We start from the raw sequence: 10,740 nt of genomic DNA on the forward strand, positions 1-10,740 counted from the left end.
TTCAACAACCTTCTTTAATAATTCGACCTCAGAAGAGTCTATCGACTTGTGCTTCGACCTGAATTCCTTCTTAAGGTACTTCAACTCCTTGCTTGGCTCATCTAAGCAATTCGATCCTGGTTTAGCTTGAGTTCCTTCAAGCTTGTCCTCCATCGCATCCTGCTTAAGTGTACCAATCAAGCACACATTGACTCCTTCCATATGAAGTGAACTAATCCTTTGAACATTTGGCTACGTGTTTTGGTGATAGTCCCCAAGTCTGTTAATGTAATTGAACTCATCCTACTCTATCACAACAGTCTTTCTACCAAGGAAGTCCTTCTTTATACCATCCTCAAGCTCCTTGACTTTAGCTTGCACCATGGTGCTTTTCTCCCTTAGTCGAACTCTTTCATTCATGAGTTCTTGGAGTCTAAGATCACCCTGCCGGATCTCCTCATCAAGCTCCTTGAGTTCATCAGTCTCCACATGAAGATTATTCAAGTCTTCCTGCAAATCTGCTATCTTGCTTCCTATATGTATCAAGGGTTTCCACTCTCGTACAAAAGCTTCATAGTGTCTCTATGTTTCGTCTTTCCAATAATCAGTCATGTCTTCGAGTTTTTGAAGTGCCCTTTCGACCAACTTCATCTGTTCAACAAGTCTTCAACACTTGCTTCACCTTCAACAGTCATAAGCCTTCAAAACCCAAAACTTCAGCTAGATCAACCCGGGTATCAACTGTCACAACATGCAGCTGTACTACTTCACTTCTAAATCTGAATCACCAAAGCTTGTAGAATACAAAGCTCTGATACCACCTGTCATGCCCCCACCCTAGTGGTGGTCTTTCAACTGCTCTCAGGAGGTGCAACACCACCACCTAATTTATTTTTAAAAATACTTTAAAGTGTGGACTATGCCTAACATTCTATACTTAGTTTATTTTTCACTTTCTAAGTATTACATTCATATCACAGCGGAAATATTCAATTAAACATCATTCATCTTCATTATCATTTTATACATATGCACAAGGGACACAATATTTAACGGGAGGGGCAAATCCCTCAAGATGAGTCTACTCAGGTGGGGCGGAGTCTCCATGAGACCCACCGAGCAAACACTTTGGAGGATTCTTAGGGAGGTAAACTCTTTATTATTATCTTCATCAGTTTCTTGAATATCTGTTACAGTGGAGGCTTAATTTCCGTATATGTTGTAGCTCATAGATTTCTATATAGTCTGTATATTTATATCATATATTTTTGTGGAACGAAGAGTGATGACTGTAGAACCTGTGCAGATTGTAGTAGAATATGAAAAGATGTTTGGATGAAGCTATTCGCTTCATGATAGGCAGATCGGTGCACAGACACAAATGTCTGTCTGTGTAGTGTAGTGTTTTATGGTGGGCAACTCTGGCACTTTGGCAATGGTTTTATATTGTACCATTACTTACCAGTTTCAACATTATCGTGTCTCAAACGTGAGAGTATATTGTAGACAGTTACTGCAGTAAATCTGCTCAAAGTTATTTGATCTCGAATACTGAAATGGTTTTTGACATCATAAAATAAGCAAATTGTTTCGCTTAGTAATATCGTTTACTTCTGGCGGGAGTGGAAGAAGAGGAGGATAAGGTTTAGCGTACTTGCAGTTTGTTGTGTTATTGTAGGATGTTGGGCTGGAGATTTCTTGGCCAATATGGATATCTTTCGGATGACAGGCAATGCAATTGATTATTTTGTTTCGCTGTGTAACGCTTCGAGGGTCTCTTCTCTCCCATTTAATATATAATAGGAGAAGGGCTGTTGCAAATTTCGACATTTTTTCAATGGAAGTAAAATACAGAGGTTAAATTTGATGGAGAATAGGATGGAAATTTGAAATGATACCTTAAATTTGTGAATAGTTATAATGTCATGTGTAATACACATATGAACGTAAAAGCGTTTTAGGCCTGGCTTCTTGTATTTGCAGTTTGGACTGCTTTCTTCACTTGGGCCGTCTATTTTAGCACTTTGGACAGAGGGTGGGTCATTGCAGGGAAGTTTCGCAGTTGAATTTTTAAATAATTAAAAAACAATAATAAATTAATTCTCATTTTAATTTTAATTTTAATGCATAAAGTATTTTATTACCTTTTACTAATGAAATATATTGTAATAATAAATTTGAATTAAATATATACCATTAAAGTGATCATTATAAAATAAATATTTATTAATATTATTATATAATATAACAATAATATAGCTATTCTTTAATAACTTTTTGTAAAGAAAAATACTTATAAACCTTTTACTTTGAATAAATCATACGGTTTAAGTATTTATTTATCATAAGGTATATGACGCTTTCTTATAGTTTTTCTAATTTAATTTAAGAAGTATTTTAATTCTCACTTCATTTTTCTGTTTTTTTTTACATGTGGAAAAGGCAAATTAAAGATATTTATTTTTATACATGTCAAAAAGGAGTGTTATATTGTAATTAATTTATGGTTTTCTTTTTAAATCTATAAAGTTTGATAAAACTTTTCAAAATTATAATATTAAATAAAATATTCCGAAATTTAAAACTCAATTCTTTATTTTTAAAAATTTAAATTAACTTTTTTCAATTTATAAATGCATAACATGTAATTAATTTCGTGAAGTTTTAAATATAATTATTAGAATAAAAAGTATTATTCATAAAAAAAAATAAAGTTAAAAATATATATATATATATATATAATATCATTAAGTATCTATAGACGGCCACCAATTTAACACCAACAATAGTACTTCCATCAAATCAATTAATAAATATTTATATTTTTTATAATTTTAAAATTAATATTTTTTTTTAATTCATGATTATTTTTAACATATAACAAGCTCTACTCCACCTATATTAAAATATATATCTCATGAGATCCATGGCATATTCCTCATACTTTATTATTGTTGTGAACCCTACTTCATTCTTGATGTCGAGCACTGATCATCGATCACGTCAGACTAGTTAGTAGTTTTTAATATATTTGGTAAATAAATATTTTTTAATTAATTTTTAATATATTTGATAATTTTTTTTTTTTTTTTAATTTCAATTTACGGTAACGAATCATAATAACATTATTATATAAAAAACACACATACACACAGATATATATATATAATATTACATTACATATAAATGATTTTAATTGACATAATCAAAATAATGTGCGTAAAATAATTTTTTTTAAATTATTTAATAAATAAATATATACTAACTATTAATTAATTTTAAAAATATTTATTATTTATAAATTTAAATTTAACAACAAATTTGATAAATTGATATTTTATTATTCATATAAATATTTTATTTTTATAAAAAAAATTAGCAAATTAGTTTATTCTATATATAATGATTAATTTAAAAAACACTAGTTTTATAAATCATAAACTATTATTACATAAACATATGAATAAGTTTAAACATATTACATTTTAATTATTTTATGAAAAGAATATATATTTTTTTTCTGATTTATAAGAAAAATAAAAAATAACCAAAATTCAAATACTTTAAAAAAAAATCAATCATATGATATTTTAATGAAAGTTTTATTTGTTTTAAATATACTAATCAATATAATATAATAAAGTTATTCATATATGTAAAACTATATGAAAAATATTAACTCATTATTAATTTAAGATTAATATTTGACTTTCTATAAATTGTAAAAAATAAGTAAAATATAAATATATTGATAAATTTGAAAATATCACATCTTAAATATTTTATAAAAATGATAAGTTAAAAGAAAAAAACAACCATAATTTAAATATTTTTAATGAAATCAAAGCTTCAAATTCCATTTGGCTTAGATATACTTAATTATCAATATGATGCAACAAGTTACTTGTATAATTAGAACTATGTATATTTACTATTTAATATGGTAAATTGCAAAGAATAAATAATAATGTTATTAATCTAAGTTAAATATTCCAGCTTTGTAAATTGCAAGAATAAGTAAGATATTGAAATTCAAACAAATTAGACCTTTTGCATGGAACTCTTTAAGAAATAAACATGTTTTTTTGGAGTGTGTTCTATGTCCTATATTGACATTATCTAATTCCTCATTCTTACTAGGGTTTTTCAAATAACATTGTCTATATTGATGAGAGTGTGTTTCATGATAATGCATATGTTTATATCATTTTAATCAACTATTTCGATAAATTAATGATAATCACTTGGGGTCACGACTGGCACGGGTCACGCCAATCCCTAACATGGTTGTATTTTTACCTACAGGGTTTCAAACCGGCAACCTTTTCACCACGAAGTGCCTTAACAGAACACCCAGTCACTGTCTATTTTATGCCCATGAGAATGTAGATGACCATTTTAATTAATTGAATGTTCTATGTTCCTTTAATATAGAAACTCTATATTATAGTATCCTATAATTATTCTCAAGGGGATTAGTCTGCTATCAAGAACCCGATAGCTACAAAATCGATCAATTTCAGAGCATCTCATCAAGTGGAAGAACTTACCCATTGAAGATTCCACATGGGAGGACAATAATTTTATACAGAAGCATCAAGAACTACTCAAGCGTTGAGGACAACACTTTTTAAAGGAGAGGGGCATGTTAGGTCCCTATACTACTAGTGTAACCCCTTATTGTTATTAGTACAACCCCCTTATTATATTTTTGTGCCCATGTAGTCCCCATATTGTTATTATTGTGCCCCATAGAAGTCCACTATTGTTATTAGTGTGCCCTTACATTATTATTGTTATGTCAGCTCTGATTATATTATGGCCCCTTAGACTCCTATATATAGAAAGGAGGTCTTTTCATTTGTATCATCGAAGAATTGTTCATTTGTGTAATGTAAAGGAGTTTCCCCCTCAAAGAGCCTTATTTCTAAAGTGTTGATCTATCTTTTCTATATTTTTGTGAGCTGGTTTCATAACAATGGTAGAATCTAAAGATGAATTTTTAAAGATCACTTAGTTGGCTCAAATATCTTGAGTTGAAAAGGAAAGGATGGGCCCCTCTTCAAGCTTAGAAGTTCTAATGCTTTCTTGATAAAGTCATTTCCAAACCCTACACTATGGTAGGTCAAGGACACAAAACACTAGAGAAATTAAAGTTTTTATTGTAAAGAAAGTAATGATGCCAAGAAAGATATGTTCCATATAAAGATCATTTTTTAAGGTCACTTAGTTGGCTCAAATATCTTGAGTTTGGAAGGAAAGTTTGGGCCCCTCTTCAAGAGTAGAAGTTCTAAGGATTTCTTGATAAATTCATTTTCAAACCCTTCACTATGATAGATCAAGGATGCAAAATGACTAAAGACATCTAAGGATTTATTGTAGATAAAGTATTGATGCTAGGAAATATATCTTCCATCTACTGTTTAAGAATGTTGAACTTATTCGTTGTACACTGAAATGAAGGCCAAGCTCTTATGTACAAAATGTATTGCTACTTTGATTTAGAAAAATCTAATCATCATTGGACTCTCTCAATTGATTGTTGACAATGTTGGATATGTGAAAGGCATGTGACTCTAGGATTCTGACATTTCATTATGAAATTGAAAATCTAGGGTTTGTAGGCCATAATAGGTAACAAAATCTTGAATTGGTCATTTCCACTGAAGATAGAGATATGAGCTCATGTAAGGAAGATATGACATCATGATGACATTGTGGATGAAGGTGATTCAAGAAGGCTAAAGTCAAGAGGGAGCTAACATTCTTCTCAAAATTTGTTCTTCCATGGCCTCCTAGTGACGATTGTAGGTACGTGTTGAAGGTTTTTAATGGCTTTGTAAACAAAGGGAGAAGAAGTGGAAGAACAAAGCAAAGATTGTGACAAAAGGATTTGTCCCAAAATCAAGATTTGAATATTCAAGCTTAAGAGTTACCTAGACTTATGTAGAAATGCATCAAAATATAGATATTCACATAAACATAGAGATGCAGTAGAAATAAAACTTCATTTCATTAATATCAAAGAAATAAATATGTTTACATACATAAATGGAAATAAACTAGCCCAAGCGATGGTAGCTTATCTATGAGAAGAGATGTGGTGGCTACATGCCTCTGAACTGTGTTACAATGAGGCTCAAAGTCCTATTTATTATTTAGAAACAATGGAAAACCATAAACATCCAAAAACTTAACCCTAGGAGATGAAGCACCAAAACTGTGGGCCTAGTTTGAGTAAATTGGTACATCAAATTCTCGTGGTCATAACTTTGAGATATGACCTCTGTTTGGCTATCATAATACCTATTTTCAAGGATCACAAAGAGGAAGTCGAAAATAATTAAGCCAATCAATTTAAAGATTTTTCAGTCTCTCTGTTTTCCCTAAAAATGGTTTTTAGTCCCTCAAAATGGTTTTGGAATTTTAGGACCCAAAAAACTTCCAAAAATAGTAAGTTGTATTACAATTAAGGAAACTAAAAGGAAACAACAATGGGCATCCAATTGGAATAGGTGGGTGGCCACCCATATCCACCTAGATCAATCCTCCCCCCTTAGGAAGCAATGGTACCCATTGCGTTGAGTGCCTCCATGAGATGGGAAAATTTCTACTAAACTTGGTCCCTAATAAGCCACTTACCTTGGTGTAGGAGTTAGTTAGCTTTGAAAACTCGATACAGTTGGATCTTCTGCTGGTGATTTTTCTTGATCTGTGTGTCCATGATCCAATTAGTTGTGGCTTTTTCCATGGAGTCTGGGTTTAACTCTATTGGTGTGAGTTGTTCTATAATGTATTATGTGTCTAGTAATGGTGGAAAGTATGGTTGAAGGTAGTCCACATTGAACACTCGGTGTAGGCCAAGGAATGGTGGAATTCTGAGATTGAAAGCATTGTCCCCTACAACCTTAGTGATGGAGTAAGGCCCATATTGTAGCGGGTGAAGCTTGTGGTGGGACCAAGTGAGGTGTTCCTTCTAGAAATGTAACCAAACTTTGTTGCCCACCTAGAACTTATGTGGCACCTGATGTTGATCATGATGCTACTTGTATTTAGCATTGTCTTTGTCCAATATTTCATGGACTTGTTGGCGAATGTGATGAATTCGCTCAATGAAGTTGTTAGCCCTGTCAACTTCGGACTGGACATGAGTCGAACCTACCTAAGTAGTTGAAAATGGTATGGCCACATTGATTACACACAGTGACTGGAATCCCAACCCCACCTAAAAGGGGCTATCGCTAATTGAGCTATGTAGATCTATGTTGTAGCTATGTTGGACATAGGGGAGGCTTTCAACCCATGTTCTTGGATGCTTCAAATTGTACATACACAGAATGTGTACGATCATCCTATTAACAACCTCTATTTGGCCATTAATTTGGGGGTGGAAATTCATAGACTTAGTGAGCTTGGTAACCAACATCGACTATAGACTTAACCAAAATGTACTTAGGAACCTGCTCTCTCGATCTGATAGAATGGACTGTGGGATCCCAAAATGTACCCACACTTATTCAAAGAAGAGCTTAGTAGTGGCTTTTGTTGTGATACTCTTCTTGTAGGACACCAGAATGGCCATCTTAGAGAATTTGTCAATGACCATGAAAACACAGTCGTTTCCATGCTTAGTAGAAGGAAGGCCCAACATGCAATCCATGGAGATGGATTCCCAAAGTCGACTAGGACTAGGAAGAGGAGTATATAAGCCTTGCTTCTTGATGGTCACTTTGGAAATAGCACAAGTAGTGGAGGATCTGATGTACTTCCCAACATCATGTCGAAGCTTCGGGTAATAAAAATACATCTGCGACACTACCACAATTTTCTCTACCCCAAAATGTCCAGCGACCTGGCTATAGTGTGCCTCCCAAACAATCTTGGCACGTGATGAGCCTCGGTATTGCAACAAGAATGCTGCAACTCCCAAGGCTACTGGCTTTAATTATCAACCCAGGGTTTGTACAAACTTAAGAGATGTTAGCACTATATGTGTGGAATACAATGTGTCCTTCCTTTTCTGTCATGATGTAATGGAGTGCATGTACTGAAATCAAATCCTAAACTAATTGCAGAAAATTAAATTTTTGAAATGGAACCTTAACCTATTGCAAGAAATAAAGTACAAGGAAAGAGACGAAAATTCAATGATAAATCACACCATTTCCTAATTGACTGCCAAGAAACTATGATTTGAAATAATGCTAAATTATCATGAAACAAATGTTACTATCTGAGCATGGAAGTAAGAAGCATCAAACATCACTAATGTGCAAGTAAAGGGACTGAAATAAATCTGTTTTTGTCTTTTTGCCCTTCATGTAAAATCAAGTATGCAAACTAATTTCTTTTAGTGATGTGGCAGGTGAATTAAGGATGTTGGAGGTTGGATGCAAGGGTTAGGAGATGGTTGGATGGTGTGGGAGACCCTTGGGAGGATTTTTGTGACTTCCTAGAGGTTTTCTCTCAATTCGGCCTCAAAACAAGCCATTTTAGGAAAACCTACAGGATACAACCGAGAGCAAAATGTGAGGTGTTGGAGGTGATGGGAGGCCTAGGAAAGGTGTGGGATGGGTGGAATAGAGTGGTAAAATTCCTAGGATCACTCTGAACTCAAAACCAATGTCGGGAGATGGATGGATTCTCTCAAAAATCTTGGAAATGTTTCCTTGTGAAATGATGAAATTCGTGAGGGTTTAATGACCAAGAAAATCAAATCAAAATTGGATGGGACAAAATTTTTTATTAACTAGGATGTCTTAGGTCCCTATTCCAAGTAGAATCACTCAAAAAGACCTATGTTAACCCATGCAAAAAAAATAAAAAACATTAATAGTCAAAAATCTAGAAATTTGAGAACTAGTGAGCTAGTAAATCTAAGAAATGCCTAACCAAATCAAGTGAAAATGCAATTGGGTAATTTTTGTTATGAACTAGAATGTTTTTGTGATCTAATTTAAGTGGAATCAATTTGATTGAAGCTAGTCATGATGCTCTAAAAAATAGAATAAATTTACTGTTCTTTGCTAACAAGGAGGTCCAACAATCTAGATTTGGGAATAAGAAGACTAATCCAAGCAGATCAATGATTACTATGAACTTCCAAAGCTTTTACAAGGATTAAATAATGTTTGTGATCATTCAAAATAACTTACACCAACCATTTAACTCAATCCTACAACAAGAAATCATTAATTCTAAATGCAGAAATAGAAATAAATAAAAATAAGAGATGCATGTGAATAAGCAATGAAAAGAGGGAAAGAAAATGATACAAAAGGGTTCTGAGGTTCCTAGGATGGACAACCCCAAGGAAAATCAAAGAAATATGGAGGATAACAAGATTTAGAAGCTAAATATGACACCAATCTTCATTATTTTCATCAATAGAATTACATACCTACAAGAAAATACAACGGAGCTGAAAAATACAAGCTCTGTCCACAATAACACTTATGAAAATCTTTCCTAGGGGAAAATTCGACTTGGTACTTATACAAAATGATTAGGAATCATTCCCCATGAATGGAAGAAGCTTTCCCCACCAAAATACCTTGATTAGTGGATCTACTCCCCAATATTAGGAATTTGCATTAAATGGGAGGGAACACATTCCTAGATTTTCTCAATAATTCCGTAGAGGAAAATTCAACTTGGTACTTATCAAAAATGATTAAGAATCATCCCCATGGATGGATGAAGCTTTCCCCACCGAAATCCCTTGATTAGTGGATCTGCTCTCTTGAATAGTGGTACATATTCGTAGATTTTCTCAATCATTGGAGTTCCACAATTTGTGCCATAATTCCATAATATCTTGTTGAATTATTATTTGTTATTGATCCTCTAGTAGTAGGGGAAAGGTCCCTAAATTATCTCATCCTCTAACTCTTCATAATCTGCACAATATTCTCATAATATTCCACAAAAAATAAATAATATTAGGCACAAATATTCAATTATTAATAAACCTTCCTAATGAATATATTAAAGTTAAAAATAAATTATCTAATGCAAAAAGAGAAGTTTAATGTGCTGAAGGATGGTCATAAGCCTTAATTTATGTTTTAAATTAGAGGCATGGGCCTTAATTTATGTCTAATTTAGAGGCCCATCATACCCCCCTACTGAAATTGTTGTTCATCCTCTGAACAACTTAGTGACCTCATTGTGCCTAATCCATGGCCTTGGTGGCCTCTCTCTTGTGCATTAGGAGTCTTAGTTGTAAGCTCTGCAAGGACAAGCCCAAAAACATATTTGCTCAAAGAAAAATCATTGTTTCCTGAGACCATTAGCTTACTTTCTTGCCCTTATTCAAGATGAGTTCTTGAATATCTTTTTAGGTTGGAAAGGTCTTCCACACCCTTATCAACCTTCTGCTACCTTGTTTCGCCATTTGGACACCTCGTGTAGGATTTCCGGGTCACTGTAATTCCTATAGGATCATCCTATGGAAAACATAGTCCCTTTGTAAACTGAAGTAAGGGAGTGGGAAAAATGACAGAAATGGTGGAGTAATGAATGCTAATGAGTGGTAAAATAAAAATGTGAGTGACAGGGGTCTCTTTGTGATCCTCCTTTACTCTTTCTTTATCCTTCTTGCTGACTTGCAAACGGAAATTTCATGAAAATGGAGAGGATGCTCTCTTTGTTTTTTTTTTCAAGAATTAAATGGGATGGATGAATGATGAATAGATAGCGAATATGACGTGGATGGAGGGCTTGGAGTTCTATGGTGACCTTGGCCTTTGCAAAAATTTC

The 10,740-nt window shown here is 33.1% G+C and overlaps 1 long non-coding RNA gene across 1 annotated transcript; it reads left to right on the forward strand.

Annotated features, from left to right (window-relative positions):
• The first annotated feature begins 1,070 nt into the window (after positions 1-1,070).
• Positions 1,071-1,841, forward strand: LOC149190988 (uncharacterized). Its single transcript, XR_016256549.1, has 2 exons — positions 1,071-1,126; positions 1,286-1,841. It is a non-coding gene; the product is annotated as an uncharacterized LOC149190988 (long non-coding RNA).
• Positions 1,842-10,740: the final 8,899 nt, after the last annotated feature.

This window comes from Pinus tabuliformis, chromosome 3_1 (assembly GCF_031772625.1).
Source record: "Pinus tabuliformis cultivar Carrire ecotype Pingquan chromosome 3_1, CPIR1, whole genome shotgun sequence".
Classification (NCBI taxonomy): domain Eukaryota; kingdom Viridiplantae; phylum Streptophyta; class Pinopsida; order Pinales; family Pinaceae; genus Pinus; species Pinus tabuliformis.